Source organism: Cygnus olor, chromosome 4, assembly GCF_009769625.2.
Source record: "Cygnus olor isolate bCygOlo1 chromosome 4, bCygOlo1.pri.v2, whole genome shotgun sequence".
Classification (NCBI taxonomy): domain Eukaryota; kingdom Metazoa; phylum Chordata; class Aves; order Anseriformes; family Anatidae; genus Cygnus; species Cygnus olor.
The window spans coordinates 11,558,449-11,586,189 of record NC_049172.1 but is presented as its reverse complement, the minus strand read 5'-3'; the positions used below and the strand labels follow the sequence as shown (position 1 = coordinate 11,586,189).

Sequence of the window (27,741 nt, the reverse complement as noted above, 5' to 3'; positions counted from 1 at the left end):
CAAGTCCTGGCACACAAACATACCCTGATCTCCTTCTGCTCACCCAGTTCCTGACGATCAGGAGGGTAAGGATTTTCTAAACTGAAGGACACACTTTAATCACTATTGGAAATTAATGCACATTTGTTTATTAAACCCCAACATTACCAACAAAAAACTACCAACAAAACCACATGAACAGCCCCGGGGAAAAAACAGCTCCTGCCAGGGCTCTCCCAGAGCAGACTGACCTCTTCACAAAGCCTCGAGCACTCTTCCTCCTGAGCACAAGGTATGAGCACCTGCGGCACCTAGTGGGTCTGGCAGCACAGGTGCCAAGACACTATGATGAAAAGTGGAAAAAACAGAGGAAAAATGGGATATGAATCCAAAGGAAAGACAGAGAAAATACTGAAGAAAAGCGTCAGGCTCTGCTTGTGCTTGCTTTGTGATGGTAATAAACACAGGAAAACTAGGTGAAAAATTAAGGTGAGGATGTGGTTAAATACCACTGCCATTTTTTTTTTTTCCAGAAAGAGATGGCTGCCAATCAGCCCAACAGCCACTAGAAGTTTAGCCGAGGGAGATTTTATACACACTAAAGAAATACATTTTTCTGGTTGTTGACTCCTCTCATCTTGCATCTCCAGGCCAGGTGTTGGCTTTAACTTTGCACAGTGTGGAGCATGGGAGCTCTGCTTCAGGAGAGCAAAGCCCAGCTTAACCTGTTGCCCACAACCTACAAATGAGGACACGGGTTAAGTGAGTCCCACCAGATGGAGTGGTGGTCTCTAGACCTAGCCCAAAGCAAGGCAGACTGCTTTGCATCTTTCTTCATTTAAAATAAAATATTTTTTCACCGCAGCATGCAGATACCATTGCCAGATCTTGTTTCTGCACGTAGCTATTGCTTTTTTTCCCCTCTATAAATCTATGGTCCCTGTACTCTCTAAACTTTTGCTGAACTCCTGGTGGTCCAGAAAGTGCTGTGCCCAGATGGCTGCAGAAGAGGCTAACAGAGACTGGACCTCTCTTAAGTACTCTCTAGTACTTAGCAGTGAGTACAAAGGATTGCCCATCTATAATTTTAATTCTGCAGTGTTTATCCTAGTTTAGAAGCAAGCATCAGTCACAGCAGCCTTAGCATGACCTCCAAATTGCCAGAGAATATGGTACTGTAAACTGGCTCAGACTTCACTCCTGTTTTCACTTTGCTCGTAATCTCTGTCAGTCAAAAATCGTATTGGAAGAGATGCAAGTTTAGGTTTCTTTACCTTGATACAGCTACAGTGACCTTCCCTCAAAGGCACCCCAGCACTGAACTGCAAGGCTGGGCTGGCTGCTCTGAAGAGGACACTTTCTCCAGCCACCTTTCTCCGGCCACAGCCAAAGGCTGGTACGCACCATGGTGGTGCTGAGAGAACAGCTTGTTTTCATGGGAATAACGCCAAAGTGGCTACAGATTTATGGGGACACCACAATTTTGCAGAACTCTCAAGTTTTCAGAAGAAAATGGTTGCTTTGCATTCAAACACTTCAAACCAGTTCAAAACAATACTTATAAATGTTAAAAAATACAGCCTTGAGTAGTGTACTGGGAATCAGCACTTGGAAAGGATTTTGAATGTCCCGATTTAAATTAAGGATTTTGGCGTCTTCTGTGGCTCTTGAAGTTTTGAGTCCTTCAAAGTCCACCTCCTTCTCATGGATTGAAAGCCTTTTCTGGGGGAGGCTGCGCCACTCACACTATCACAGGCCTCCAGGAACTCCCAAAACTGCCCCACAAAGGGTGGGTCCAGCAGGACGGACCAGCAGGAGGGCTGGGTGCCAGCTGCCTTTCCAGGAAAGCAGCCCTCTTCTGTCCCATCCCGAGCTCATCTTCCACAAGTGCCACTCCATGTCCTCCTCCCCCTCCACCCCATCCCCTCTCTGCCCCACTGCCTGTCCTGCCTCCGTACTCCCTGTATATACCGTGACATAATATATATATATATATATATATATAACCTGATATAAAATTCCCCCGAGGAAAAACAGGCTCGCTACAGAGTACCGCCAAGAGCCTGGCAGCCTTTCTCCTCCAAGGTGAAAAGGAAGGAGAAATGGCTCTGTGAAAACAGCCAAACCAAACAGCAGCGACCCTAGCTGGCAGCCAGCTCTAACAGTTACATAAGGCATGGCTGTGATCCCAGCTCATAACCTGGGTCACTCTGGAGGGGACACGACATGTTGACAAAAGCCACAGGGCTATATGCTTTTGTTGTTGTTGTTATTTTTTTTAAATAGCATGTTGTTATGTTTAACCTCATTATTTATCAGAGCATTTTTAAAATTTCAGTGCCTGATGCTGGAGGTGACTTTTAAGGAAGTTGCTGCCTGACTTCAAGGGTAAGCCATATTTCAAGAGGAACGTGTGCCTGCACGCTCCTGACGCGCACACATGTGGAAGGAAACCAGAAGTCTGCTGTCCACATCAGGTAGGTGACTACATTTCACATAGCTCATGTCACATTAGGTTTCTTCAGCTTATTATTGAATAACAAGACAGTGGTGTTTGAAGGTTACCAGGAGGGTTGTATGAACCCTCCAAGCACCACTTCCACCTTTGATGTGGAAAGGAAGAACACTGCCCATCATACAAGGGGGAATTTCAGTCCTTATATATCCTGCTATCTTTTTCTGCCTGGTAAAACTACAGTGAAATCTAACCCCTCATTAATGCATTTCATACAACTGAATGCCTTTGAACATCAACCATTGACAAACAAAAGCAATGTTTTTTGAGAGAACAGTTTAACAAGAGCTAATGATAAATATCCTTTTCCTACACAATAATGCCAATGTGACTTCATTTTAAAGCAGAACAATCATCTTCAGAGATGAAGGCATAGTGCTGGCTTAGTGCCCATACAATTCTGGCTTTCTCTGCTAAGAGTCCCAGTCAACTAGTGACAGCTGTGATGGTGCAGTTTACACTGACATATGTCTACTGTGAGCTGGACCAAAACCAAACCCACATTTTGTGCAGCTAAGAAAATCTAGCTGCTGCTAAGTAGGCCTGACTTGGACAGGGTGGCTCTATGGGACAAAGGATGTTACCTGACATGTTTTCAGTTCCTTGAATGCAAATTTCCACAGTTTCATCACAACCTTTCCCATAAGATCATTCCCCCAGCACACTGCATGCAAACACCATTCGTGTGGCAGAAGCAGCTCTAGTAGTGGTGGTAGCACTCCCATTAATTAGGCCTGACTTGATGCTGACGAACCATACATATTGGTGCTCAGAGAAGTGTGTTGTGGCAGCATTGTTACATTACCAACCTATCAGGGAAGGAAATTTTGCCTCGGTGAGCCTACAGGAGGGGGAATGTTTTTTTGTGTAAAGTAAGAGCCAACTACAACTTTTTAACTCCTGAGAAATTATGCTCTCCTCATATATCATCTTATTTTAATGAAGACACTGGACTCAACATTAGAAAAGAGAATAGATCTCTACATTACAGGCACCCAGCAAAGGACGTATCCATATCCCAATACTTACAAGTATTGTCCTAACGGAAAAGAACTACTCCAAGTGGCATGTAATTAGAGAAGAAGGATGCAGAGTGTAACCATTCATTACAGTAACAAAAATTTGCTGTGGCATGTGATTAACCTAAGAAAGGCATGATGATGATCTCACCATGTGTACTCTTGCCTCCTGGCTTTAAGAAACACAACTAATGTGAATAAAGAGGCTGGCAGCTGAAACAACTGTCACTGTGGCTCTTTTAAAAAGTTAAAAATATCTTCCCTTCTTCCTGCCTCCACCTCAGTACTTGCTTCCTGTTTCTTCAAGTTCTCTCTCTGCCACGCTGCTTACTGCCATTGACAATAAGCACGGTAAAAGGGACAAAACAACCTCCTTGGTAAACTGCTTCCTGCTAAACACCTTCTCAAGAAACATAAGAGGAAGCAGAGTGTGCTACAACCACTTTTTGTCTGATGTGCTGAGGCTCTGCAGGAAGCCAAACTGTGGCAGGCTGGAAGCCGTCGGTGTTCAGAGATAAAATTGGAGCAATCCACTGGCGTGTATATAACACTAGCAAATGCTCCTTTGAGGGCAGTGACACAAACCTGTACATTCAGTCAAGGACTCCAACCTGCTCACCTCAGTCACAAGAGCTTACAGTATGACTGTAAGTGAGGCCGTTACAGGAAAGCTCTTGTCTTCCTGTTACAGGAAAAGCTGCTGTCTTAGTCTCAAACTCCTTTCTTTTTCTTTACCTGAGGCTATACACTTTATTTTGAACTTTGACCCTGGTGGAATTGGATCAAACCAGAGACAAGCGTGAGATAGCCTCATTCATTATTATTCATTGTTATTATTATTATTCATTATTATTATTGTAACTGACTGCATGTGGGACATGGAGAGGGTAGGAAGCCAACCAACCAAGGACGGGATGACACATGTTAAATGTCTCCTTGCAATGCCTGGGAAAACAACGTTTGTCATCGTTCTTTATATCAAGAAAAAGACGGAACAGCTTAACAGCATACACAACGGTGCATCTATAAGGGCTTCCAACCACCTAACCCTAATGAAGGCAAATACTAGATAAGAACATGTTGGGAAACCTTACACCTATAACTCACACCGTGTTTTCTTCCATCTCCACCCAGAGCTGACAGATGGTGTTAAAAGACACATCTAAGAAAACCTCCCAGATTACAGTGACTACCACCATGGCATGTCTGATCAGGTAAAATTGAGGGGAAAATGTTGTTCTGGCTCTTACCTTGAAAAAAAAAAGGTGGTTTGGTACCAATACCAACTCTGTATTGGTAAAAATAGACCCCAACCTCACTAACTTTGAGTCCTGAAATTCACTGTATGACCAGAGAGCTCTTCAAGACAAAGAAGTTCTTAAGTCTTCTTCATCTGTCATGTGGATGTGCTTGAACAAAGAAACCGTAGTGATTTCCGTGGGTTAAGAAGCCAACTCATTCACAAAGTCAACACCCCAGCCTTTCTGCAGCAAAGCAAAGCACCAACAGCTGTGCTGTACAATGGCCTATTTTGGGAATAGCTTGTTATATGTAGTCTATCCCACAGGTGTCTGATGGTAATAGCTTTTCAGAATTGCTCTTGCAGCCAACACAGGTGCGTAAAAATCTCTCATACTTCACAATTTCAGGAACCATCCTCCTTTCTCCTATTAGATTTGTCCCCTAACAATGGATTATTCAAAAGATATATTTATATCCTTAGATCTGATGCGCTTCTATTCTTCCAGCCCCACCAAGGGTGGCTAAGGAACCCACCTGCCTACATCTTTTTCCACTGCTTTAAATGTGGATTTTCATGGCCTTAAGAATAATTTAATTCTCTTCTTCCAAATTCTCAGAAATGACAAAACTTGTAAGACAAATTCTTATTTAGTGTCTGAGACTCAGGAAACCTCATCTGTGTCAGAGCCAAACTAAAACCAGACATACTTCCTTAAGACAGCAAATATTAAAGAGATAGCAAAGCAAAATCTGGAAACTAGTTCAATAAAACTCTCTTCTCAGCTATTTTACAGTATTTCCAATTTAACTGCACTGGAAACAGAGACCCAGCATGTCTTACTTCATAATTCCCTTCAAAGCTAATAATAATATCAAGAGTCAATTACTGGAGCCATACACAAGCCAAAATTCTGCCTGTTGCAACATGGCACAGCGCCCTAGCCCGCTGCAGGGCCATGCTGACTTACACCAGCTGTTGCAACTTCCCCACTCCTGTCATGGGTTAGGATTTTCCAGACCTAGAGTTTCTTCTGGATTTCTCATTTCTGCTGGACTTGAGTCAGGGATATTTAGCCTTACATTTATCACGTGAGTGAAGCAACACACGCCATGAGGGAAGGACTAGTGAAGGACATCAGCTTTGATTTGAATTACTACCCCTGAGGGTGGTAGCAAAATTACTTAATTACTCTAATTAGCACTAATTGAAACAATGGCTCAAACAAGATATATGATGTCTGGGTTTAGCAAAGTCTCAGGTTTACTGAAATTGGCTGCCTCAACCACCTAGCCAAGGCTACGTTCTGGGCAGCGTGACTGGCACTCACCATGCAGCTACCCCTGCACGTACCATCTCATCCTACACGCTGCTGCTTCACAGTAAAAGAGCAAAGCATGCCTCCAAGAACTGATAGAGAAAAAAAAAGTTGAGATGTTACAGCGCAATTATTGAATTTATTACCTAACACCCTACTCCTCACGTTGGTCTGCATTCCTCTTTGGAGGAACAAATTCCTCTTTTGGAACAGTTTCAGCTGCCCTTGCTCAGACTGCCAGCATGTTTAACCTGCAAATCTTTGAAGTGAGTGGAGGTCAGGCTGTACCTTGCCAGGGCAGCTGTGAGCGAGCAGGGCTCTGTGACAGCTTTGTCCTTGTTTCCAAGTCAGCTGGAAGACGTGAAAACCAATCATTCACAGCTTAGAGCTTGATCACCGGACTTGCATTGAATGTAGATGCCTGATGCACAGATGACTACTTGAGGGAATGAGAAAACACACAGCAACCCTTCAGACAGTATGAAAATCCAGGCAAGATGATTTATTTCCACATGGGATCTTCTTGAAGATAAGTGCTGGATACTTCACCAGCTGTGGATGCACAGTAGGCTTCCTACCACAACTTGTTTTCTCTGACATCCTATTTATGGACAGATTTTCTTTATTACCACAAACTATGCACACATATATGATTGCAGGCAGACATACATATACAAATAAAATTTGATATATGCTAATGTAATGACAGGCGTCCTGCATAAACAGGATGATTGAAGCTAGCCTCTGAAATCAAATAAGTCTGATTCTCAAAACTGCTGAATAGCCAGAAATACCAGTAAAGCCAGCAGGAGTCAAAAGCTGCTCGATATTTTTGAATTCCTTTTAGTTCCTTTTGTTCTTGTTCTTATGTAGGAAATCCTAGAAAATATTCTGCCATTTTACTGGATGCTATATATGGGCATAGAGATACATACAGGCAAAGAGGAGGAATTGAAACTTTTTCAATTTCTTCTTTAGAAGCTAATGCAGATGAAGATCGTGGAGAAAATTATGATATATAGTCAGTGTCTAATGCCATTTATTTAACAACAGAAGAACTTTCTTCCACATCTCTTCACCTACTCCTAAAAACTCTTTGCAATCATAGCTTAGGAATCTGGCTTTAGAGATCCGCTTTTGAAAGACTATCAAAAATATGAAAAGGGGCATCCCCTTGCTGGATTACCACCATAGAGCAAGTCTTGAATCCATACAAAGGTGAAGCAGTCTGATACCTTTGCTCAAGCACAAACTACGAAAACAAAAAAAGTGTACAGAATTTGCTGTTGCCAGCATTTGCAAAAACACACGCACACACAAAAACAACAACAAAAACCTAACAAATGCCACCTTAAAGATGGACAAGCCCTAGGAAGGTTATCTGTCCAAGAAATGTGCTTGCAAACAACTGCAGATCTGTATGTGTTCATACTAGGAAGTAAGCACTTCTGAAAAAGACTCTGTTAATGTCCCTGCTCTTCAGAAAATTTAGGATGACCATAGGATCAAATGGAGCATGAATGTTTGACCATGGAGAGGATGACGTCCAATGTGAACAGGGCAGCAGGTGGTGAGATACTCAACAAGTGACTCTACTTGATTGTCTTTCTTCTTCTTAAAGGTAAGCTGCTTCTTTTCCCCAGAGCAAGGCAGGCAATTTGTTCTGAATGCCTTTTCTTATAAACCCATAGTCTGCGTGCAAGAGCAGGGAGACACAAAGCAGACCAAAGAAAATGGAGCAAGTATGTGAGCAGAGAGGCAAATAGTGTCAGAGGTATAAGATCAGGCAAGTCCAGACTACAGAGCTAGGAAACTAAGAGATTCATTAGGTTTTCCTTGTATAACTGTATTATTTAAAACTTAGGCCTTGACCAAGAAACTCAGCTGTCACTAAGGTGAGGAGCCTGCCATGTGCCTTCCCCTCCAGACCTGCTCAGCACTATCCAGATCATTACTACAGCTTGATCCTCACTACCTCAGCGCTGTTCACTCTGGCCCTTAATCTATTCATTTATTAACAGCCACAAATCACAGGCCTGGACAGCCACTGGAAAACTGTTGGGTTCATACCATTACAAGTCAACAGGAAAAAAAAAAAAAAAAAGTCTTTTCAAATGCAGGCTGCTGTGGGAGGTGGTTAGAGAGAGACAGATGTTCAGCTAGCCCTACAGATGGGCTGGAAAATCCCACATCACTACTTCAAACCTTTCACCCTTTTCCTCTCCCAGGAGGACGGAAACCTTTTTTTTTTTTTAATTTTAATTTTTATTATTTTTTCCCCCTAATATGTGTGGACTTTGCCCTTGGATTTCAGGGAAAGGCTGGAAACTTGCTAGCCCCTTGATCTTTTCCCTGGGCAGCAACTAGATGAAGTTGCTCAACTGTTAGTTATTTCAAGGTTAGCGTGCCTCACCCTAAAGTTTCTCCCACAAAACTGGAAAATGAAGCTAGTCTAGAAATGCTGATTCTGGGAATGCTAGCCTTCTCCCACATGGACTCAATGACTTTATTCCACTCGTTACACAGGCCTATCACTAGAACTGCATACACATACAAGCATTCTGGCCTGGTAAGAAGGCAGTAGATGGTAAGAGGTAAAGGTGAGATCTGCTCGCTTACAAAAGGAAGATATGCAAGAGAAAGTTGGTTGATTCATGTGATAGAGAATTTTGCTGTCCCTCTGTGTCCTCAACCTAGGTTTGAATGGTCTTCCAGCACTGACTGCCCATCTGTCACTTGCTGTGTGCTCCTTGCCAGACCATTTCTCAGCCTCATATAGCTCAAGGCCAGGAAATTGTTCACAAAAAAATGTATGCTTATGTCATGGTGCAAAACATCATTTAAATCATCCTTTTGAAAGACAGTTTTAACACTGTTTAAATATTTGTGAAGGTGACTATAGTCACACTTCTTGCTACCCCACGTTGCACACTCAACTTGAACGTCATAAACATTCTTGTCTTTCTAAGACTCTGATAGGTATTTATTCCATTTTCTTTTTTGCTATTGTTAAAAAGCTTAGCAAGAGCCACAATACAATCAGATAGAAACCAGGTACCTTTGCACTCTTGCCTTCGTTCAAGATACGTGTACAAGTTGAATCATAAACCATGTCACAAAAGGATCAAGGAAAACTGCAGAAAAGTGATTGGAAAACCCCTTTCTGCAACCAGACACAGAACTGGGAAGGTCATCACAGGACACCTTCAGTGTCTTTTTCCCTGTAAGTTTTCTTTCTGTGCATTTTAGCATTCTTTTGGGACTTCATTACCATCATTATCTGCTGTTTGGGATGGCAACATTGCTCTGTACAGGCCAGGAGCACTTCAGGACCATCCCTAAGGACTGTAGAGGACGAGAATTTGAAAGGACATTCTTCTGGCTGAATGAAGTACCAAAACTAAATATTCTGCTCATTCATCTTTAACTCATCTGCCCTAATTTCATTCTGAATCAGCTGCCTACAGACTGGATGATTGAAAGGATGGTGTTGTTTGCTTTCATGTCAGAATGACAGCTGTGGCATTTGGAAAAAAAATCACATCTATTTAATCTCTCTGGTTGGATACTGCTCATAAAAGGCCATATTTATGCCTCAGATAAACTTCAGCAGCTCCATTGATGGGGTTTGCATCAATGAAATTACAGACTTTTACCAGGGTCACATTTCACCCATCTAATTCAGGTGTTTTTTGTTTGTTTGTTTTTCTGAGCAGCGTGTTAGCTACTGACTAATCTGATTTTTACAGTAACACGTGTGTCTTTGATGACTAGTTTAACTCATGTGATGGTTAAAGACTAATTTGATTGCTGAAGTTAGATTATAAAGCACTTTGAAAAAGTTGAAAGGTTTAATCAGACAAAATATGAGACAAACTGAAGGTGAGTAGGTAGGATTCAGGCTGTGTTACTGGGGAAGCAACAACATGTGTGTTGTCTTGGAGCATTAGCACAGATGGAAGTGGTGAGTAACAGCAAATAATGCTTGTTACACAGCTCACTATCAGGGACCATCGTATCAGAAGCTGAATGGAATAGAAGCTTTCTTTCTAGTTAGCTACTTACCAAAACTATTATTAGCTTTGTCCTTTTTATTTTTTATTTTTTTATTTTTTTATTTTTTTTCTCCTACATCTTTTTGAGGAGTGGTTCAAACAGATAATTGTGTGGGCTCTCTCCCTATCATCTGCCTGTTTGGGTTGGCTGCTGATAGGAATGTCTGCTCACATGAAGGCACATTGCTTTGAATGTAACAGACATCTACAAGTACACTGTATGCAGGAACCTACCTAACTCCCCCCCCCCCCCCCCCCCCCGCGTGCTATATTATTAATACATTCAGTCCACTTATCTTCTTGTTAGGGAGCAAGTGTGAGTGTGCTTATTGTCCAGCTCTTTGGCAGGCCTTCTGCCACCTTCCTGCCTCCTCCAGCATGGAAAACCGTAGTTCTAAAATAGGTCATTTTATTATAAAAATACATTTCCCAAGCAGCATTCCCCTGAGGCCCTTCATAATAAGAGTATCTTTTGAATTGGATAAATATTGTTCTGCTATTTCCCAGTGTCAACTGCACATATTTCTATGATAATGGCCCAGCATGGTCTAGCTGGAAGCAACTTTCGAAGTACACCATTTAATACGGGAATATTTCCCAGGGAAGGCTTCTAGGCCTTATGATGGGATTATAGCGGGCTGATTTTATTGCTCCACCAATAGTATAAAGTGGCCCCATGACTCGAGGTTTGAATTGTTCCCCTGAAGTTAGTGTGTACACTGAACTCAGTCAGGAGGTAAAGGCCCCTCTCCTCAACAAAGTGAGGACCACCTCTGTGTTAGTTTGTATGTCTGATGCAGACAGAAGGAAGCTGCTTGTTCTTTCCATTTCTTAGGCATGAAGCTAATCAGGCCTTAAATAAAAAATGAAGGCTGGATTCATTCCTGAGTGTCAAAAAGCACAAGCAGATAAATTAATGAAGTATATCCTGTAATCCTCGTTTGTTCGAACTTTCCTCTGCTTCTCCTGATGGAGTTTGTCTGACTTCTCAGGAAACGAAGAAACAGGTTTTATTCCTCAGTCATATTTTGCACATCCTTATGCATTTCTAGCATCATTGGCCAAAACTATAAGCTGAATTCAGCTTTATGAATCTTATGTTCTTAGGCATGAAATAAACAGCACCAATTCTGCACAGCCCTAACCAGAAGTCACCCTATGAAGATATGGGTCTTCCAACTCAGTTCAGCCTTCAGCAGACATAGGTGAACATGCATTTCCAATTCATAGCCCTAATGCTTCTCGCATAAGCAGGACCGTATGAAGAACAGGAAGGCAAGCAGGGGCCTGAAAGCTTGGTCACTTCCTCCTGCCACACCACTGACTGGGGTGATCCTCAGAAATATCACTTACCCTTTCTGTGAAAATGTCTTTGGTGCTCTAACCAAAAATCGTCTAATGTTATCACAGTTACGTTTGGAATTGGAATACCTGTCCCTGTGGACTGGATGGAAGATAGGAAGATATTTTAGAGAGTATTGAAACAGAGGATCTTGTAAAGCTGTTGCTCAGCTTGAGCAGAAATCTGGGTTCTCATAAACTTATGCAGATATTTATAGCCTGCTCACTGGCTTTTAACAGATACTACCTAATTATTAACCTCAAGGGGAGGACTAACATTTTCTTTTAAATAAGTATGGAGATGTCGTGGTGTGCTGCAGTGTTAGAGAACTTTCAGATCTTGTTTTGAAATACCAGACTTTCAGGGTGGAATAATTCTGTCAGCTTGTTTCCGTACAGCTCTTCTTTCTGAAAAATGTTTTATCACATTACTTCTACCCCTTCCAATGCCACCCAGCATGCTTCTTATGTTGTATCATTTCCCTAATGACTCATCTCTAAAGCTAAGCCTATCAACTGTGAAGTCTTTCATGGAACTGATGCTTCAGAGAAAGGAGAGTGACATTAACAATAGGGGCACTTTAGTTCCATCAAGAAGTTAAACAGCGAGCACTGATTATCCTTCAACCCTTTCTAGTTTAAGGGCTAGACAACCCCCACTAGCCAGACCATTTCTGGGAGAGCTGAGCTGGGAAGATTTACAGGACTTTTGTACCTCCTTATTCTCTGAGCTTGGGACCTGGTGATATCCCGTTTATTCTCAGTGCATAAAGGCCACCCTAAAAGCTGCTGGCTTGTAGCTCTGGTAGCCTAAGAAAATTAGGAGTGCTAAAATGCAACAGGACCCTTGTCCACTTCATCTTTGCTGCACACTGCTACAGTGGAAGATTTCCTATCTAATCCATTACACTGACATCCCAGATTTACTCTGCTGTTCAACCCTGCTTTTGGAAATACTCCATGATTGGAGTCCCGGGGCCCTATTGAAGGGGAGGTACCTTTCCAGGGGCACTTAGCAGACATGCTGTTTTTTGGGTTAAGATCACACTGGCAAAATAAGAACCCACTAGAGGTAATGCACCAGTCCTTTGATTTCAAAAAGTTTTAGTTTCTTTACGAAGGCAAAATGGCTGCACAAGAGTAGAAAATCAGTTTCAGTCAATCTGGCTTTAGGTTAAAAGACTAACTGACTGCTCACTGTCATCATCTGAGATAAGCCATTTCTTTTGATAGTAACTTTTTAAGACTAGTCATAATGTAGCACTGTATTTGTGTTCTCTACTCATTCATGTACTCTATTTGAATCTGCTGTCTTTTTGCATGAACAGTAAAAAAATGCATAGCACCTTGCACAAGTTGCTTGTTTCATCTTTTTGTCTTGAGATCCCTTTTATAAACTGAGGTCTTTGCATATTAGCATCACTGGGGAAAAAAAAGCTTTCAACACACTAGACTGCAATCTGGGATCCTGATCACAATAACAAATATTTCTCCAAAAGAAAAAAAATGCATATCCTCTTCTTCAGGACAAAACACCAATTGCATGATGATCGTGAAAAGCTGACAATATTAATTAGTATCAATGATCCTACAGGAGGATCTAAAGGTACAGGTGTCACAGAGAGAATTCAAGTAAACATTGGTTACTTTACAAGAGAAACACCTAGAAACACCTGGTACAAGATTCTAGAAACAACTTTTTAGCAGAAAAAAAAAAAAGGTCAGAAAAAATGTCAGATAATTAGATCTTCCTTTCCAAAGTGATATGCCTGTGATATGCATATTAGTGTTTTGTTTTGAGACAGTAAGAACATATTACTTCTAACTTCAGGCTTTCTTCAAGCAGCCTTTCATACTGTTTACTTCAGTCTTACTCTGTGCTTCAATTTAACAAATACGTAGCTGTAGCTAACCGAGCTAAGTGAACTACTTGCCAGTCTTGCCAGACTACCAGCCCTTCGGAAAACACCAATCTGCCTACCTCTTGTGTGCATACATTAATGTATATGCACACAAATGAGTGCGTGTATGTACTCAGTATGTAACTTTTGATATTTTTGTATTTGTTTTATAGTATTTAACTATAAAGCAGCATTGGCATACAAATGTTAAATCTATAAATAGGATCAATATGGCATGTAATGGCACAATCTGCAGTACTGACTGCTCTCTGGGCTTCCTTGGCTCAGACATAGTGGCTGCCAAATCACAGCGCATGTGTTCCACACAACAGTCTTGGCAGACACATTACACACAGAAACCATATAAATTAGTGCAGGTTCACCTGAGCTAGGCTGCTGCTAGCAGGTAACAAATCATCCAGAGAGAAAAGGAGAAGGGGAAGCAGGTAAACCCCTAGGTATTTCTAAAGGTGTGCATGTTATCTTTAAACTGACTGCTAATTGGGGACATCTGTACATGAAGAGCCTGGCAGAATACTAACACTATAGCCTGTCCTCCCTCCTTACATCTCTTCACCCTTTTATACAATGTGCTGATGGACTCCTCTGGCCTGGCTTCGGAAATTCTGTGTCCAATGGACAGGACCTATGATCAGTCCATGGACAATATGAATGATTTTACATTGAGCAATGCTACAGCTTCCTGGATCAGAAGTTCATCAGACCACGGTTAAGGTTCCTGTCTGACAATGGGTTTCATGTCTTTTTTATAACCTTTTTGTTTGTTTCCCTCGTAGTGACTGTGAAGGTTGCCCAAGAGGGTGATGAGAAACATCTCAGCTCAGAATACACAGTTAAAGATCCTTTTCTAAAAAAATTTCTTTTCCACTCCCTCAGGAAAACAGTTCCATCTCCAAAGCCAAACAGTGATATAGCTCAGCTGGGAAAATGAATTTTCATCATTTGCCAAGTGATACAAACTTGGAGTCTCATCTGAGAGCTGGTGTCCGCTGTGCTAGGCACTGTATGCACAGATACCAACAGATACAAACAAACACCATCATGTTTGTTTGTGTCCCCCTTGATTAATCCCTTCTTGTCCTTCTAAGCAGACTTAGGGAGGAAAGTGGGCAAGCTCAAATAATGCCACATTTCCCTATTTTATCATAAATATAGTAAAATGAACAGTAAAAGTAATGGAAGTTGCTGACAATTACAAACATAGATATTAACAGATAGGGACTCTTGGTCCTGTATCATTAAAAAAAAAAAAAAGAATATTTTATGTATGTCTGTTTGATATTGGCTATGGTAATAGCTTCCTTCCCTGCTGATAAGTTTCGTAACATAGGATCATGGAGTTAGAGATAGAGGAAAAAAAGAATACAGTTTGTCCTCTGTGGACTTGCCTCATTGCTTAGACTGTAGCACCCTGTCAGAGGCTGCTAGAGTAATTCATTGCAATATTTGTGATTGTTGGCATTCTTCCCTCTACTTAATTATTTTTCCCACATACACATGTCCACTGCTGGCAAAGGACAAAGCAGGGGGCAAAATGCTATTATGCTGGTTCCTAATCACTACTTTTTGGTCTCCATCTTCACTGCTTTCTCTCTCACCCATACACTGCATGGAGTTGCAAGTGTCAGTGATGTGCTTTTCTCATATTTACTCAACAGCATGCTGACACCTCTGTGTTTTCATATGTGCATGATTTACAAATGTGAATACTTAGCCACTGCCTCCGAGAAACAAGTCACTCAACCTTAATAAGTGACTGATGTTGCGTGATTAAAAAATTAAACAGTACAAGTCTTTGTTTCAATAGAACTGCTAATGAGTTCAAAGTCCGTGTATATAATAAAAGATATATGTAGCTCTTTTCTGGTTTTGCTATTTGCAAAAGCAAACTGTGGTCAGATACACTCTCAAAAGCTTTTCCTACTGGAAGGTAATTTTACTTGATTCAGAACGTATCCAGAACTTTTTTTTTCTTTTTTTTTTTTTTCCCAATAAATATTATCAGTCTTTACTTTGTTCTGTCTCTTAAGAAGTTGATGTTTACCCAAATGAGCTGATGAATCCCCCAAAACAGGATCAGTTTAGACATCTTGTCACATAGTATAGGAGCTTACACTCAGTGCATCCAATTTGATTGGATGCATGGTTAATACATAAACAGTACTAGGTGACTTTTGGTACATTTCTAATCTTCCATAATAATATTGAAGTATTGCCAACAATTCCCCCATATTGATCATATTTTTGGCCAGTTATTCTATCCACATATGTGCAGAGGTCTAGACTGAGGAAAAGGCTGATGCCTCTGTCTTGGTTCTTCAGCTAAATTTTTCCAGAAGCCTAGTCAAGATGGAGTTCCACTTACTTCAAAAATAGTTGCATAGTTAAATTATTTTGCACAAATGAAACCTGTTTATAACCCTGCAAGATGTATCAAAGTTTTATCAGATATGAAATTGTTACATGTCATTAAATAACATCAGCTATAAATCCAGGATTGCTCTTAAATCCACAATGGCAACAGATTCAGCCTATATGTCACCTCTGTCTTTAATATGGGTTTTATAAATTAAAAAATGATGCACATCTAGAAGAAGTCATGCAGGTTACAAAATTTTCCTCTGTCTGTAGCTGTAAGACTGCAAGCAGCTTGCTTTTACTCCAACATCAGATTTCAGAAGCAAATCACAGGCAGGATATCATTCTTAGCATAATCAGCTTCTCCTTAGTTTCAACTGCATTTGATGGATGGTGTTTATGTTGTTCAAAAATAAAGGTGACACTAATGGTTGTAGGGCCCATTTGACAAATTTTACTACTGCCACCACATTTGCTAATGAAATCCAACTATCTGTAACCTAGAGCTTGTCCCTCCTTGTTGAACACTCTTCACTGTAACTCTGAGACTCATACAAATACTATCTTCTGTCCAGCTTGGGCTTGTAGGATTAACTAACAGTCACTGTTCTTAGTGCTGTACTGACCCAGCGTGATCATCATAATGCAGAAAGAGATGATTTTTGGGACTAGTCACACTATGGAGAGAGATGCATGTTCTTCTAGTTGCAAAAGAAGTTAAAGAGAAGATGCAACCTTGAGAAGGGAAAGTACATGTCAAAAAAAAATCAAAGAATTTAGCCACGTCTGGGAGAGAAAAACAGAGTTTGAATGGATGGGTGAAGTTAACTGCCAGGTAATTTGGGGGAAATTTACAGTTAAATGCCCAATAAACAAATTCTAAGATGCTGACGCTAATGCAAACAGCATTCACTAAGGTTCTAAGGCTCACCGGGTTACTATATTCAATCAGCTTTGATATCTTAGCTCAGTGATTATTTTTAGACTTTTTATGGGCAACTCACTCATCCATCATTGCTTATACCTACTGCAGTATTTTGTATAGACATATTTTCAGGGACTTGAAAAGAAAAACAAAAAAAAATTCTTTGTGGAATTTCAAGAAAGTTCCCTGTACTGATACTTAAGTCATTACCTGGTCAGAACGAACATTTTCTTAATTCTAATACTCTGAATATATTACTTCAAAGGGCTAAACCCTGCCATATTTATTCATGCAAACAAATGTTAGTCATAGGAATCACCTCACTTACTTCATGGGATGGTGTATGTGTTCAGATAAGGTCATTAATTTTTCATACTGAAACACCTCAAAGGAGGAAAAGAATGGAACAATATTTAACCCTGTGATGGCACTTTTTTTTTTTTTTGACCTTACTATTTATATACAGCATATACTTCATTGTCTGCAAAAATATAGTTGCCTCTAACTTAAAACAATGTTTGCTGCTGACCTGCAATCCCCTGAAAACATAGGCTTATACGGTATTGTCACCAAGCTCCACACCAATGAATATGTGACATCTTGGGAAACTATACGGGGCATTTTTATGCCTTTGCTGTAAAAGGGCAAATATCCTGCTATTCGGTACCACAGAACCACCACAATCGAACCCAGCCGGAGTTTTTCAGGTATTATATTTGTTTGTAGACTCAGAATTTCTTTATGAGGCTACCGGAAATGATTCCTGAAGCGTTATTAGCTGGAAAGTGCCCGACTCAGTGCTCTGCATGCTGCACTCAGCAAGCACACACAAAAACACCCGTACAACACTGTGTGACCTCTACCTTTCTTACATCACCTGACATCGGTGTGCACTGAGCTTTTAGGCAAGCTATAGTTGGCTTTACTAAGCAGATGTGATTTAACAAAGGAGCCCCCCTAAAACCCTCAAAAAAACAAGAAAATACAAAAAACAAAAGCACAACACTTCAGCAAACATCTCCCATGCCAGGCCTCTTCAGACTGCTATATCCATTCACAGCATCTCAGTCCCCTTTGGGGCTGCTACAAGTTATAAGAGCACTTGCCAATACCCTGTCACAAACACACGCCTCTGGCCCTCTCAGACACTGTACTTTCTGAAGAGAACTATAAATCCAGGCTCGAGCACACTTCAAAGTGAATAAAATTCAGAAAATTCAAGTTCAAGGTCTGCAACACAGTGACTATGCACGTATCAGCTTAGGCATCATACCAAGGAAGGGATTTACAGCTCTGTAATGCAGGAAAGCAAATTTCTCTCCCACCAACACTCAGAAGCACAGCTGAATGAAAGCAGCTACGAAACTCTCCTGTGTGCTTTCAGTTCTCAGTTTTTGTATTACCCAGTATAACTTCTCGCCCACTAAACTTCAAATAACTTAAAGCTCAAATGGACCAACTGCTACCAAAAAGACAGTTTTATCATGGAGGTCCAAGGAAAAATTCAGTTGACTTGCAGAGGGAGAAATACCAGAGCTTGACCCTCATTACCAAGCTGCAGACTCCCTGGAAGTAAAGTTATAGGAGTGGGAAAAAAAAAAAAAAAAAGAGAGAACAAAGGCAGATCCAAAGTTGTGCATGTAGGAAAGCTTAATTTAAATACCCCTTACAGGATTGGCAACCAACTTCTGAGAAAACAGCGGATTGTAGGGAAATGTAGGGATCACTGCATGCGACTAACGGAACACAAGTTCCCACCGTGCAGTCGTGGGAAAAAAAAGTTCGTAGCGTTGGGTGAATAGACAGGGGAATACTGAGCACGATGTTATTATCTCTGCACGTGACATTAATGGGAGCCTTCCTGGAATCCACTGTGCTGTGCCGGTGGCCACGCTTTGCAAGCGGCCACTTTGGGGGCCCAGAGAAGAGCAGACGGGCCGTTTTTTCCTCTGGAGCATTTACATTCTTGGGAGAAACCAAAGGAGCTCAGTCTATTTATCTCATCAGAGACAACGTTAAGTGGCTATTTAATTACCGTCCTTAAATAATTGCACAGAGAGACTATCTGAAACTAGATAGCTATTTAATCTGACAGAAAAAGACATTACCAGATCCAGTAGCTGGAAGATGAAATCAGAAAAGTTCAAATTGGAAGTGAGATGCAAACGTTTAGCTATGAGATTAACAATTGGAGCCAATTATCTGGGAATGTAGTAAATTCCCAATCATTTGAGGTCATTAGATCACGATGGTGTGAAGAGGCTGGTGGGCCAGAGCTTGGACTTTTTGGGGAATAGTCTGTGTTTCATGTTATGCAAGAGCTTAGACTACAGGGCCATAACAATTCCTTATGACTCTGAAACCCACTAGCAGCACTGTTATCTTTTCCTGGGAAAAACAGAAAGAAGGATGAAGGAAAAAAATGTTAAGGAAGCCAAGACTTGTACAGGGCACAAAAAGTAGGTTAATCTGTGGACAGCAGACACGTTCACAAACTAGGAATGGGTAAGATCATCCAGTTTTGCCACTAACTTCAGCAGCAAAAAGAAAAGGCCTGTCAGGGATTTACGACTCCAAGCCAGGTTGCTCCAAGTGTCTCCAGCAAACTTGCCACACAACTAAAGCTGGTTAGAAGGGGTGAGCAGCATCAGGCAAGTCTTTAAGGCGTCCTGTTTTTTGGATGCAACATAACAGCTTGGAAACCCAGCGGGCGAGCCTCCTGCTCTTGGCCCTGCACCCAGAGAGCAAATTTTGGGAGCCCTGGTGTTAGGACCCCCAGCCCCTGGTACCTGGGCACGTCAATGCGTGCGCTCCTCTCCCGTCCACCCGGCAGCAGCGGGCCGTGGGGGTCTCCCCTTCGCACGGAGACCCCCGGGGGGGGCCGAAGGTGGGGTCGGGGGCTGCCCCTACCCGCGGGGGGGTCCCCCCACTCTGCGCCACCGCGGGAGGTGGCCGTGGCGACCTCGCCGCTGCCGTGGCGACCGCGCCGCGCATCCCTCCCTCCCCGGGCCGGCCGGGCGGGGGGTTATTATTAATAATAATAATCCGTAGCCCCCCGGGCACCTGCCCTCGCACCGAGCCCGCTCCTCACCGGCTCCGTAAGAACTTGCCGGGGGGTGGAGGTGCTCCCGCTGCCCCCCAGCTCTCCCCCCCGCCCCTTACCTCCGCGGCGGCGCCTGGGGAGCTGCGGGCGCGCCGCCGCCGCGGGCAGGGATGACCTTGCGGAGAAATTCATCATCCGGGCAGGAAAACAAGCCCTTCCTCGGGGTGTGCGGCGGAGGGAGGGAGGGAGGGAGGGAAGAAGGGAGAGATGGAGGGAGGAGGGCTGCGCCGGGGTGCCCTCCCCGCCGCGGCGGCAGGGAGAGGCAACCCGGGAGGGCTCGCAAGAGGCACCGGGAGGCTCCGGGCCGCTCAGAGCTGCGGCGGTGGGAGGCGGGGAGCCGGGCAGCCGAGGAGCCTGGCAGCGCTCCCCCCGGCGGCCGCCGGCGGAGCGGGGCAGCCCCGAGCCCCCGCCAGCACTCCCCGGGCCCCCGGTTTCGGCGCAGGCATCCCCCGCGCCGAGCCCACCTCGGAGCCGCTCCCGGAGCAAAAACTACGTGCTCGGCGGGGGAAACCGCCTGCTCGTCCGCGGCACAAGGGCCAGACCTGCAGCACATCGGGAGGAAATCCGCCGGTCCCATCCAGTCCTCCTCCGTGCGTCGGTTAGCTTAGCTATCCAGGCACCCGGCGAGCCATCAACCAAATTTGCGTGGGGCATTGCAGCGGATGCAAATGGTGATCGACTCTTGTCACGCGTTCAGTTCGGGCTGCTTGCTGCTTTTGAGACGGAAATCTGGCTTCCGCTATGAAGCTGTCCGGCCTGCCTGCGGCTAGCCCTCAAAAAAATAGATCCCCGCAAAAATAACAGCAACAGAAGCGCTTTGCGTTAGGACTCGTATTTGTCTGGAAAGCTTTGATCTAATTGCAGTGCATTCCCACCAGCGAGGGATTTTATCTGCTGCAATCACAGGAAATGGTTCTGCAGTGCCAGGAGGTTCAAGTAAAGTACAGGTTTCCAACCAGGAAGATTCCAACTCCTCTACTTTTCTTACTAGGCATATAGGAACAGGTTTTCCAAAACTATAGGACAAGCTGCGAGGACAACTCCTGTTTTCACACTGGCTTTGCAATCTGGAAAAGATTGGGGAACAGAAAGAACAGTGGACTAGAGGACCTAACAAATTATTATTATTATTATTATTATTTTTAATCGCTAATCATCATAAACATCAATAAATCATGTCCCCCTGATCCATGTTGGTGGATCCATATTTTATTTACTGTTCTGCAAAACACCCTCAGGCTCAGTTACTGATCCTAAATCTCTTTGACTCATGGGTTAAGTGATCATTGCTGGATCATGAAACGCTTCTCAGGTCTCCTACCACGGTATATACAATTTCTTCCCCAACACTCGCCAGTGAGATCAGCACATATTTATGTAATATCCATGGTTGAATGTGGCTTTCTGACTTTATTTAATCACAGAAAAAGAGAGATTTTCAATAATCACTGACAATAGCTGCTTCCTTACATGTGCCAAAATCAAAACAGTACTTTTAAGAACCTGAACATTCAAACACTAGGGAATCTCACTGGAGGGGGAGAGTGAGGAAAGCATCAGACTTTATCAGAAAAGGCAAAGATGTACAGCATTGACAGCTAGGCTTTCCTGGTAGTTCAAATTTACTTTGCTGTCTTTACAATCTCACTTCTTTTTTGGTGCTTTGGAAGACTTGTATAGAGCCTAGTCCTCACCCTGGTCATGTCTGAGTCAGGAATTCAAGGTCAGGCTAGCCAACTCCTCTTCATTATTCTCCAAAAGGAACTATTTTTTACAGAAACACTGCCAGACTTCCTAGAATTAATCCCGCTGCCACTACCACAGTGCAGCTTCCACTTTTGTGTTAAAAAAGAAGAAAGACTGGATTATTCAATTTGCTTTGTCAGCAATTGTACTTTTATGAAGAGGTAGCTGTAGACACTTGACAGACCTTGCTGCTATGAGGACTTCCCCGGACCTCAGTTATTATAGTTTTCCTAAACTTTGCTGGACAGAAGATTCCTTATCTAGATTCTTAAGAGAGACTCCTTAGCCCAAGGTACTAAAACCACAGTCTTGGCACTCAGTTAACCAATTAACTCAGGTAATTCTGTAAACTTGTGTCATCTGATGCAGCTTTTCCTTTCTGCATCTTTCTCTCCAGTTCCAAATCCCCAAAATAACATTAGCTGTAGTCCCTTCTACAGCAACTTTCCCTGCCCTGGAAGAAATAAGATGCCGTGGAAAGGTGAGATTCAGGCTTGTCACCAGGCAGTCCTTACACGACTCTGGTACTATTTACAAAGGAAGGAATTCCAGTTGTTTTAGTATTTATAGCTAAGACCTTTGTCTTCTTTGGAAATCAACTTTGGAATTAATTGAAATGGAAACATGGTAGGATTTTCAAAGGCATGCAAGACAGGCAGCTGACTGGATGGTCAACTTGAAAGCCTTGAAAGTCACAGCGATAAGAGCCACACAGGTTCAGCTGGAAAGGCTGGGAAGACTTTCTATGGGCTATTGCACCCTTCCTGTTTTAGGGTTGTCAAGCACCTTCAGAGCATGTAGAGGAATCAGTCCCAGTACCTGCCAGAAAAGAGCAACTGTGATTCTGAGGATGAAAACAGTTGACTAGGAAGCTTTCTTTGCTCTAAGCCTCTTCATGCTGATGCGCTTCAAAACCAGTGCCTAAATGCTGAGTTCAGATAAACATTTCTCTCTTTATGTCTGTGCAGCATTACTGAAAATTCCTTTGCTGCTCTTAGTGGTCATGACTGAGCTCTGGGTCTGATGGGCAAGGAAATCAAAGACGAATGAAGCAGTAATATGACTGAAATACAGCTCAATTAATAATCTCTTCGCCATGCCCAGTAGGGCACAAGTGTTTCATTTCTGAATGCATTGATGTCCCAGGAAAGCTGAGTAGAGGCATCAAGAGATTTGGATCATTGCAGGAATTGGTTAAGGTTAAGGGCATGTCCACTTTATCTACATGGTCTTCTAATGTACATGTTTTGTCTCCTACCTCTCTTCACTGAACCCCAGCCTACCACAGAATGGTTTCATTTGGTACACCATGCAATATTAGTATTAAATACCTTTAAACCATCTTCTAAACCCTGCTATGAGCCCTGAACTCCACTAGCTGCTGTACTGATATGCTAAAGAGGCCATCATATGTCAACATATCAATGCATCACCTTAGCAGTACAAACTAGATATTGAGATTAATATGCTGGTCTACCAGAATTTTTACCTGATTTGCTTAATCACCTGTGAGTCACGGCCAATATTCTACATTTTTTCCCCATCCTTTTGTCTGCTTCAATCTCCAGCTATAAATATTTGTTTTATGTTAATTTCTTGTAGGTGTTAATGCAGAGAAGCATTCATACTGAGGGCAGCACACAGACATTTGCATAGATTTAAGCACTGTGCTTAGCACTTACTGAAGTCAATGGAACATGCTTAAAAATAAATGTGTACATAGGTCTCTATAATATCAAGAATAATACAGAATTAAACCTCTCTAACTTGCTAATGTTTAGCTGTAGAGGAATTGTTTTCTGATATGTATTAGGCCAGAGCTCAGGGCAATAGGAGGATGGATTTTCAGGGAGCTGCCAAAATACAAGTAATCATCAGAAATGACAACCACACTTCTACAGTGCCTTTGAAGACTCCTGTAGAATGTTTTAATATTTTTTGACAGGCTGGAAAGAACATCATTTTAAAACTATATCACCATCTTGCTACAGAAAGTTCTTTCCTGTAGCTGAAAAAATAGAGCTGATGACTATTTAAAATGAGAAGCGCTATGACATGTGGAGAAGATTTGTAGTTGCCCTAAGCTAGCATAGTTTCATTTACTTCAGTAGCAATATACAGATTTACATTGGTATAGATTTGCCCTGTTGCTTTTTGCACTGCTTATACCATATCCCTTAATATATTTTCAATTTTAATGACTTTGATACAGAATATAAATTCTGTAGAAGCAGTTTTTACGTGTCATATTTCATGTCTTCTTCATGAAAAAGAGCTATAAATATTTCAAAAAAGTAAATAAAACAGCATTAAAACATTAAAACAGCATAAATAAAACATTTTATAGGCAAAACAACTGAAGACTGGGCTGAGAAGAGCAATGAAGAGCAAAATTGTGAATACAATCATTTAACATTTGTAGTTTTGTGAATGCGTTTACACCTTCTTTTCTCATAAAAAAATATTGAGGGACTGAATGAACATGCTTGTTTTGGACTGGGAACCAAGCCACAAAAGATACAGTCTTCTGGTATGATAGCTGCATTAAGTAGCTGTACAACTAGAGACAAACATATGAGTGAAGAAACATACACAAGGTGACGTGATGTGTGTGTTTTGTGATCACGCACTTCCAGTACAACCAACAGAGCACAGCAAACAGTAATTCCATGTTACACAGCATCTCTGTCTCACTTTACCTCTCACATATCTAATGGGCTGTACTGGGCATCTCATAAATGGATGCCCTGTTCAGCCAGAGAAATAACACTCCTGCATCATTATAGAGTGGCTCTGATGACACTATGGCTAGAGAGATAAGGATTTCTTGGTCATATTTCCTCTAAGACTGTGTTCTTTAAACATCGTGGTCTTCATAAATATATATACAAAAAAGGAATATAAAGAGCGAATAATATACCATTGTGAGTGAATGGATGTTTTTCAATTTCATGGTGGTTCCAAGGCACTACAAATCCATATGTTAGTTGCAATACCTCAGACAGCTGTGTCAAATTTCACTTGCAAATATGTAAAGATGTGAGTTTCTACAGCATTATGAAAATGTCCTTGGCATTTACCATGCACAGCTTTTGCTTGACAGTTTTTGTTTCAGAGTGTGCCGTGAACATCCTAGTCCTCATGGGGAAATTCAGCTACAGAAATACCTACAAGAAGGACAACACAGCAGGGCATAAGCAATCCAGGATGTTCCTAGAGTGCATCAATGACAACTTCCTCACCCAAGTGATAGAGGAGCCAATGAAGAGAGGTGCTCCACTGGATCTCATACTCACCAGTAATGAGGGGCTCATTGGGTATGTGAAGGCCAAAGGCAGCCTTAGTTGCAGTGGCCATGAGATAGTGGCGATGGGGATCCTGAAGAAAAGGAGGAGGTTAAAAAGTAAGCTCATAGGGGCCTCTCCACAGGCCGCAGGGGAACTGCTGCTGCGTGCCTGGAGCACCTCCTGCCCTCCTTCTGCATTGACCTGGGTGTCTGCAGGGATCTTTCTCACTCCTCAGTCTCTGAGCTGCTGTTGTGCAGCAGGTTCTTTTTTTTTTTTTTTTTTTTTTTTTCCCACCTTTCTTAAATCTGCTATCACAGAGACACATACATCACTTATTGGCTTGGCTCTGGCCAGCGGTGGGTCCCTTTTGGAACTGGCCGAATCTGTCCCTCATCTAACATGGGGCAGCTTCTGGACTCTTCTCACAGAGGCCACCCCTGCATCCCCCCCTAACAAAACTTTGCCATGTAAACCCAATACACCAGTTTACACAATTTTCCTGACTGTTCTTAAGCCTGCTGCAAGAAAACATGAGAGATTTCATCAGCCATAAGATGGGGATGGAGTCTGCCACTCCTGCAACCCTTCTGCTATCAAACCCTCGCCACATAAACCCAATATCTTCACCTTATTATTTAAGTAACAAGACCAGCTTTCAGGAATCCCAAGCCCCAGAGAGCAAGAGGAAAATCTGGAGCAAAGAAGATGTACCTATTGTGGAGGAGAATTAGGTCAGGGATTACTTAAGCAAATTGGACATCCATGAGTCCTGATGGGATTCACCCATGAGTGTTGAGGGAGCTGGCAGATGTACTTGTGAGGCCACTCTTTATAATCTTTGCTTGATCATGGAAACTGGGATAAGTGCCTGAAGACTGGAGGAAAGAAAATTTCACTCCTATCTTCAGAAGGGCAAGAAGGAGGATCTGGAAAACTACAGGCCAGTCAGCCTCACCTTGATCCCTGGGAAGGGGGTGCAGCAGCTAGTGCTGAAAAACATTTCCAGGCACATGAATGACAAGAAAATCATCAGGAGTAGTCAGCATTTGAAATTGGAAACTTTTGGTTGGTGCGTTGTGATAATTATATTTTCACCCTTAGTGTCCGCGTAGTACGTTCGTACGTAGTACGTTTCACCATCTCCTATTCCCATTTCACACAAATTCTATATATCCATTACTGTGATTCTAAATGTGAAACAAGCCATGCACAAAAAACAAACAAACAAAAGAAAACCACACACACACACACACACACACACACACAACTTCCCCCCCTCAGCCCCCCGCCTCCTCAACAAATTAAAACAACCATTTGATGAGTCAGTAATTTATGCTGTTTACCTCCTTTTATGTCAACAAAACTAAGATCTGGAACAACACATAATCATAATGATTATAGGCATAATGAGCTGATTTATTACGTACTCACCACATGGTATTCTGGTGCATATTCAACTGTAATGATGTCAAATAACACAACTAGAAAACCTATTTGCTCAGATAACCACTGCCTACTGTGAACAATAAATTAAGCTAATGGGGTACCAGACACATGGGGGCTCCGGATACAGAGCCCTGTCTCCAGTTAAGCTATGTTGACTGTATGTATATACCAAATGTTTTTGATATTTTCAGAAGTTCAGGAAATAAGAAAATCAGTCTGAGTTTCTTTTAAGGAGTGGTTGTGAGTGTTGCAGGTAAATGTAAATCAAACTTAAATGCTCTTCCCAATGCAGTTCTATGAGGCAGGACTGCTATATAGCTTGCACATTTGTACAGATTTTAAGAACCTGTTTGTTCTAATTGCAAGCCTAGTTCTGCCTATGTCCTTGGATGTCATCAACTGACTGTGTAAAATCCTATTCCAGAGGGAAACATCCTTTGGCAGGGCTACTGCAGCCATTTTTATGTTTTCACGTTTTGTCACACAAGACAGGATCTTCTCCTCATGCTACCAAAAGAATACTTTCCTGGACAACTACCAAGCCTGTTTATGGCTCACAGTTGCTTTCCTTATAACATGGATTTTTATGCTGATTCATACAACGGGGGAGATGAAATGTAGATATAATAGAAGTGGCAAGGTGAGTAGATAAAAGACGGATAGGTGTAAACATGGAGAATAAGTACCAAGAACAGTAAGGAGTGCAGATGAAAAGAACTGAGGAGGAACAGAATTTCTTGTTTAAATGTGAAGAATATGATATAACAAGTAACTATGTACAATGTATGTCAGTCTAGAACCAGCTCCCTGAAAAGATAAAAAGCTCTGGAATGAAATCACCCGTCAATATGATCTCTAAACACATCAATACTGCCCTGAAGCAGAAAGCTTTACATTCAGTCAAGACAGTTGGTAAAATGAAAATGTGGTTGTTCCTGTTTCTAGTACATATTCACTAATTCTAACCAGAATCCTACCAACATGTGGTATCAATGTATCAATACATCGATACTGTGATGTATTTCTGCATTGTGAAGTGACATTCTTGTATCATCTTTAAATTTGCCCGTGCACCCATTATTCTTGAATTATTAAAAAAAAATCTGATTTACTTTCCCTTGGCCATTCTTTGTGTTGTTGTATCTATCACCATCATCTATCTATTATGTTATTTTATCTAAAATATAGAAGTCCAATGTTTCCATTCCTTTTTTGGCTTTTCATGCCCCTATTGCACCTCCTGCCCAGCCACATATCTAATAAAATCTAGATCCTCTATTTATCTAAATAAATAGGGACCAAATCTTTTGCTAAGAAAGCTCAGTTGTAGCTCAAATGCAGCTCAGTGTAGCTCCTTCTAGAAGCTGAGCTTGCTCTTTTCAAAAAGTTGGCTTTGCTTTTATTTTTCTCTTTCTCTTAACACAGAAGTAATTATCTCCATTCAATCAAATCAACTAATTTTACATTTCCTCAATTTGCAGTAAGTC

General features: G+C 42.0%; 1 protein-coding gene across 3 annotated transcripts in view; it reads right to left on the bottom strand.

Moving 5' to 3' along the window:
* GPRIN3 (GPRIN family member 3) overlaps positions 1 to 20,863 on the bottom strand; it is a 32,638-nt gene extending 11,775 nt beyond the window's left edge. The window contains exon 1 of one of the 3 annotated variants that reach the window (XM_040555933.1): positions 20,318 to 20,863. The gene's annotated coding sequence lies outside the window, so the exon portion shown is untranslated. Of the gene's footprint in view, positions 1 to 7,600; positions 7,612 to 19,834; positions 20,170 to 20,317 lie in introns of those variants that run through there. The other 2 variants (XM_040555934.1, XM_040555935.1) reach the window with 2 other exon arrangements.
* Positions 20,864 to 27,741: the final 6,878 nt, after the last annotated feature.